This window comes from Grammomys surdaster, unplaced genomic scaffold (assembly GCF_004785775.1).
Source record: "Grammomys surdaster isolate TR1022 unplaced genomic scaffold, NIH_TR_1.0 126391, whole genome shotgun sequence".
In the NCBI taxonomy this organism is placed as follows: Eukaryota; Metazoa; Chordata; class Mammalia; order Rodentia; family Muridae; genus Grammomys; species Grammomys surdaster.
This window is the reverse complement of record NW_021621185.1, coordinates 13,897,176-13,903,175: the sequence shown is the minus strand read 5'-3', so window position 1 is coordinate 13,903,175 and position 6,000 is coordinate 13,897,176. Positions and strand designations below refer to the sequence as shown.

The 6,000-nt window shown below is 44.5% G+C and overlaps 1 protein-coding gene across 1 annotated transcript in view; it reads left to right on the top strand.

Annotated features, from left to right (window-relative positions):
• The first annotated feature begins 1,538 nt into the window (after positions 1 to 1,538).
• Atg10 (autophagy related 10) overlaps positions 1,539 to 6,000 on the top strand; it is a 266,526-nt gene continuing 262,064 nt past the window's right edge. Inside the window, exon 1 of the mRNA XM_028760149.1 lies at positions 1,539 to 1,558. The gene's annotated coding sequence lies outside the window, so the exon portion shown is untranslated. The remainder of the gene's footprint in view (positions 1,559 to 6,000) is intronic.

The following is a 6,000-nucleotide window of genomic DNA, read 5'->3' as shown; positions in this document are numbered from 1 at the left end:
TCTCTCTCTCTCTCTCTCTCTCTCTCTCTCTCTCTCTCTCTCTCTCTGAAAAAAAGACATTCAAATATGACAGGTAAACAGTCCTATGCGGGTCAGTAGTAGTAAATGTTCAACACATTTGAGCTTACCTCTTTTTTTGTTTTGTTTTTGGTTTTTCGAGACAGGGTTTCTCTGTGTAGCCCTGGCTGTCCTGGAACTCACTCTGTGGACCAGGCTGGCCTCGAACTCAGAAATCCGCCTGCCTCTGCCTCCCAAGTGCTGGGATTAAAGGCGTGCGCCACTACCGCCCAGCCTTACCTCCTCTTATCTTGTGACTGCTTCATTGTTTTATTCAATGATTATTTATCTGGAGTCTTACTGGAATCTAGGAATGCAATGATTAAGAACCCATGCCCTGAGGAACTTCATCATGCTGTGTGCAAACACAGACTAGAACCATTCCTTGCTTTGAACGGTTCAGGGAAATGCACAGAGGTAACCTAACTTACATCCTGTTGTTTTGTTTACCGTATGTGAATCGTGTCGTTTAAAACTGGTTCTGTTATAGAATGCCACCCTTGAGCTAATGTGCTATAATATGCAGTCAGTATTCTAAAATTTTGAGTACAATAGTATGGTAAATTAATGATTCTTACTTTTGCATGGGAACAGAAGAGTTCTACCATCCTTCTAAATTCTAAGCCCCTTTTAAAGTTAACTCCGTCTTATCTTTTGCCAATGGTCACCACAGATCTGTGTTCTGTTCATTTAAAACACAAAGTGTACACACACACACACACACACACACACATACTCAACTTTTTATTTCGAAACAATCTGGACTCACAGGAAATTGCAAAACCATTACCCAGAGTCCCAGGAATTTATTAGCTACTTACCATGGTAATCTTACACTACTTGCTCAAGACTAAAACCTCCCTCATTTGAACACTGACGGTGCTTTCATTTTGCTTGTTTACTTTCTTTTCTAAGAAATGTTGTCCTCCGGTTTAAAGGACCAGATTCGCTTTCCCTGAGATATCCTATCTGTCCCATGATTCCTAAGACTCCTACATCCTCTGGCTTTTTTCCTTGACCCTATCATTGCCCCTTGGTTTCAGTCTACTGATTGGTATTTTCTGATTTTTGTGCTGCAAGTGGTACCATCATCAGCACTCGAATTCCTAACTTCTTGCACCAGCCTTGTTTTAAACGAGTGACCACCTCGCTTAGCAGGCACGGCTCTCTGGGCTCTTGGGGATGCTCGCGGCCCGCACTCTACTTGTCATGAGTCGCCTGCTTATAACTAGGCGTCCAGTATGACTGCGTGTGGGAGGGGAGTGCAGATACGTGGTCGCCCCGGCCTGATCCAGAGCGCCGAGAAGGTTAGGGAAACCGACAGAAGCTGGAGCACCGGTTGCAGGCAAGCCTCGCCGTGACGTCACCGGGCGGTCCCACTGCGCATGCTCACCGCGGCGCGGGCGGAGCTCCTCCTCCGCGTCCCGGTCCCGCTGTCCCGGCCCCGCCCCATCCCGCCCCGCCGCTCGCCGCCGGCTCCAGGTCAGGGCGAGCGAGCGGGGTGAGTACACCTAACCACGGCGACCTAAGCACGGCGGCGCCTCCTTGCTGCCCTCGCCCGCCTCCCGGGACCCGAGAAGGGTGGCGGACCGGCCAGCCCGTAACAAAAGGCCGGGGAGGTGGGCGCGGGCCGCCCGGGCGACCTTTCCACCTTGTGCTAGGAATGTGCTCACGTGACCTCGAAACAAAGGAAGTTAAGTGACTGGCAGCTTTCAGATTTACAGCCAACACAACCCCCTCCCTCCATAGTCTTTAAAACCCAGACGCGGGGTTCGGAGATAAAAGACTAGTTAACTGATTTATAGAAGCCATACTTTCATCCGTAGAGATTATTACGAAAATCTTGGTGGTAAAGCCCAACGTGGTCACATGTCTTTCAGAATCAAAATGGAGCCCTATTTTCTTTAGTTACCTGTTGTCGGCAAGATGCAAATTGTTTCCAACTGTAAGGGGGAAAAAATCAACAACCAGAACAGTTGTGGGTTTGTTTTTAAGACAGAGTCTGCTACTGTGTAGCCCAGGCTGGGCCTCGAACTCTAGGCAACCCTGCCTCTGTCTCCCAAGTGCTGAGGTTACTAGTGGGCACTCTCATGTCCGGATTACCTACCTTGAGCCTCTTGCCTCAGCCTCTCCCCAAAGAAACTGAGACTACAGACTCCATCAGAGGTTACAGGAGTCATTAGCTTCTCTTCAGTGCGTGTATTCGTGTTTTAAGTGCTTTAGTGAGACAATTGGCTTGCTCTTTCTAAGTGCAACAGTTCTTTTCCAAAGACTTCCTTTGAGTCATTATAATGTGACAGTGGCTGCCACTGTGGTGATGGAAGTGAACATTTATGATGGTTAGGGTTAGAGAACACAGACCCTGTGCAGTACTAAAGTCTATTTTAGGATTCCAGGTACCATTGCTCCTCGTTGCTTCCAAAGGGTCGGATATTGGCAGGAGAAAATGGCACAAAATGAAAACCTTAGCGAAAAAAATAAAGAGCAACATGGGAGTTAAAAGTCTCATAGAGCAGTTTTAAAAGACGTCACGCCTGACGTCACGTCCCTGTCACCCCAGCCTGTCATAGCTGGAGGCAGAACTACCTCTAGTTTGAAGCCAGCCTGCACTATGCACAGCCAGGTCTGTCTCAATGAATGAGCAAGAACAAACAGAAAAGTGTTATTTATACTTTAATGGAAGAAACTAGTCTAAGTAGTTCTAAGCCAGATTCATTTGAATATGGAATATTTCAAGGTTAGGGTAATATTAACAGATCCTTAGATCCTACTATACATAATGGGAGTTATCTAAGATAATGCTTAAAAAAATTCTATTGGGCTGGTGAGATGGTGAGATGGTGAGATGGTGAGATGGAGTTTAGGAGCACTGACTGCTCTTCTTGAGGTCATAAGTTCAAATCCCAGCAACCACATAGTGGCTCACAACCATCCGTAATGAGATCTGATGCCCTCTTATGGGGTGTCGGAAGACAGCTACAGTGTACTTACATATAGTAAATAAATGAAAACCTTTGGGCCGGAGCGAGCTGGCCTAGATTGAGAGGGAGAAGGGAAGGAGAAAAATAAATCTATCTTCCCTGTCTAGGTTTCTAGCCTTGTGCTTCCTGTACAGCTAGACCTGACCTTAAGCTGATCCTCCTGGCTCTACTTCCCAAGTTCTGTGTGTATTAATCACAGTGCCCAGTTTATGCAATGCTGGGGATTGAACTCGGGGCTTTGTGCAGGCTAGGCAATCACGATACCAACTGTACCACCCCACCCCCACAGTTTTATATTTTAGACAGGGTCTTACTGAGTCCAGTCTAGAATATGAACTCACTATCCCATTGCCTCAGCCTCTAGAGCACGGAGATTATAGACATCTACTACTGTTTAATAAATTTCTTAGAAGCATAAGCATCCCTTTAGGAAAAACAGTAAAGCTTACATAAGTAGATAGTTTCAGAGTGGGGTTGATTTGAATATTATCTTTGAAGCCTCAGATGTGCTTTGGACCTCAGAGGTTATGTTTGAATCGCATGTATAATCAACATCCAAAAGAAAGAGCTATAGAGATTGTTTGATGATGATGCTTTGACAACAGATGTCTTTAGGGGCCAAACAGGCTATCATAAAAACAATTGGAAAATAGGATAAGAGAGTATTGTGCTCTCCTTGACGGCAACGTTCTATTGCACTGGGCACACCAAGTACTCACTGGCCTGTAGCAGCCAAGAGAGTGGTTACTAATAGTTCACTCTTGAAGTTAGGGTTACGTCATGTCATTTAACAGTATCTTTCCAAGAAGAGCTTTCATCTGCCGCTTTGTGCTCTGGAACCCGCAGTGGTTTGCTACTGCTTGCTGTTTGAAGTGGAATCTCTTGAGTGTGAAGGCTGTCTGTAATCTGCTTGCTCCCAGATCCCCACGTTTGTTGTAGTCCTCAATCCACTCTGAGTCATTTCAACCTATTCTCAGGTTCAAGTTTGCCCTGTCTACATCTCATTTGATGCTACAGAGTTCTTTTAACTCACAGTTCTTGGACAATTGGAATCTTATTTCCTCTAGAGCATAGGCTGTAGGCCTCTGATGTTCTTGGGCGTTACTACGTTTAACAGCTATAGCCAGTTGCTTTTTTGTTTTGTTTTGTTTTTCGAGACAGGTTTCTCTGTGTAGCCTTGGCTGTCCTGGAACTCACTCTGTAGACCAGGCTGGCCTTGAACTCAGAAATCCACCTGCCTTTGCCTCCCAAGTGCTGGGATTAAAGGTGTGCACCACAACTGCCCGACTCAACTTTTTCATCTATAGAGAAAAATTATAGTAACATACTTCAAAAAGATGATATGTGAATTTTAGTTACCGTGGTTTTGTTACATAGGAAAGGCTTAATAATGCCATTTTTAATTGTTACATCAACAACCAATATTAATTCCTCAGTGATTGTATAGTTTATCATTGATTTTATTGTATTTTATTAGTATGTTTTTCAGCTTGGAAGTTTTCATATAAAGTTGATTACCAACCGTGGAAAGCAAAGCCATGATTTATGCTTATTTATGCTTTTTCTTTTAAAAGTCTCAAATCTCTCAGGATGATATTGAGGGCTCACTATTTTTTCTTTCTATCTTGTTATCTGTTTTCTTTTATATTAGCCATTTATCTGTGTTGCTTATAATTTTAAATTCGAGTCCTGTCTTTCCCCAAAGAATTTGAGCTGACTTATAACCCATAAATGATATAATAAAGATAAACCGTGGTCATGAAGATACGGAGCTTGAGTAAAAAGACATTAGGATGAGTCACACAGAAATACGTCCTGGATGGAGTTGCATATTTTTTTTTCCTACTTCTGTGCAGTCATTGAGGCAGCCACAGATGGAGTTCTGAGCTTCATGATGGTCAAAGGAAAGATGGAAGCATACCACATACTCTGCAAAAACACAGCTTCCTATGTTAACACAGTTGGGAATTGTTGCCTGTGAGGTCACTACTATGAGTTCTCACATCAGCAAACAAAACTCACCTCAGTGGAAGCTGTCACATTCCAGGAAAACAAAACTTAAGCTCTTTCTAGCAGCTGGCCTGTAGCTAATGAGTTTCCACTGGAATGATCCACATACGTCTATTGCTTCCCTTAAAAGTCTTCAGCTATCGCCTCACCTTGTTCTGTGTTCCACTCTGGCCACGCCTTTACCTTGTTCCTCTATGGTAGAGCCCCGGACCGCTAGCATTCTGGAACTGCCCAAATTGGAATCACTGAGCTCCTCAGCCTCTTTAAAGAGTCCGTGTACCATGGTCTTTTTTCAGCAATTAGACATGAGTATGGAGTGCATAGAGTGCTGGTAATGGCCATAGGTGTCAGAGGGAACCCAGACACTGTAATTTTCATCCTGTTGACCTGTAACTGACTAACACTGTGTACTGCATGATGATGATGATGATGGTGATGATGATGATGATTTAGAGATTAGTGTTATGTAGCACACGTTTGTGTGGAGCTGGAACTCACTTCATAGCTGAGGTTGGTCTGTAACTCTTCATTCTCCTGACTCAGGTCTGTACTGCCATATCCTCCAGCTTCTATTATTGCTGTGTGTGTGTGTGTGTGTGTGTGTGTGTTTGGGGGGAGGAATAGGAATTGACCCTAGGCCCTTTTATTCCTGGGTACACCCCCAGCCCTCTACTAGCGCCATACTATTTATGAAAATATATATTATGTGCATACACGTGATTTTGTGAGTTGCTGCCATGCGTGGACGTGTGCCCGTGGAGGTTAGGGTAGAGTGGGGTTCCCTGAGGCTGTAGTTAGACTTGTAAGCTGACCTATGTGCACATGGGAACCTGATCTCTGGCCCTCTGCAAGAGCAGCAGTACTATTAACTGCTGAGTTGCCTCTCCAGCTCCTCTCCTGGCAATATTATAGAGTTCTACATTGTAGGATGCTGTATCAGGCTTGGTTTGTT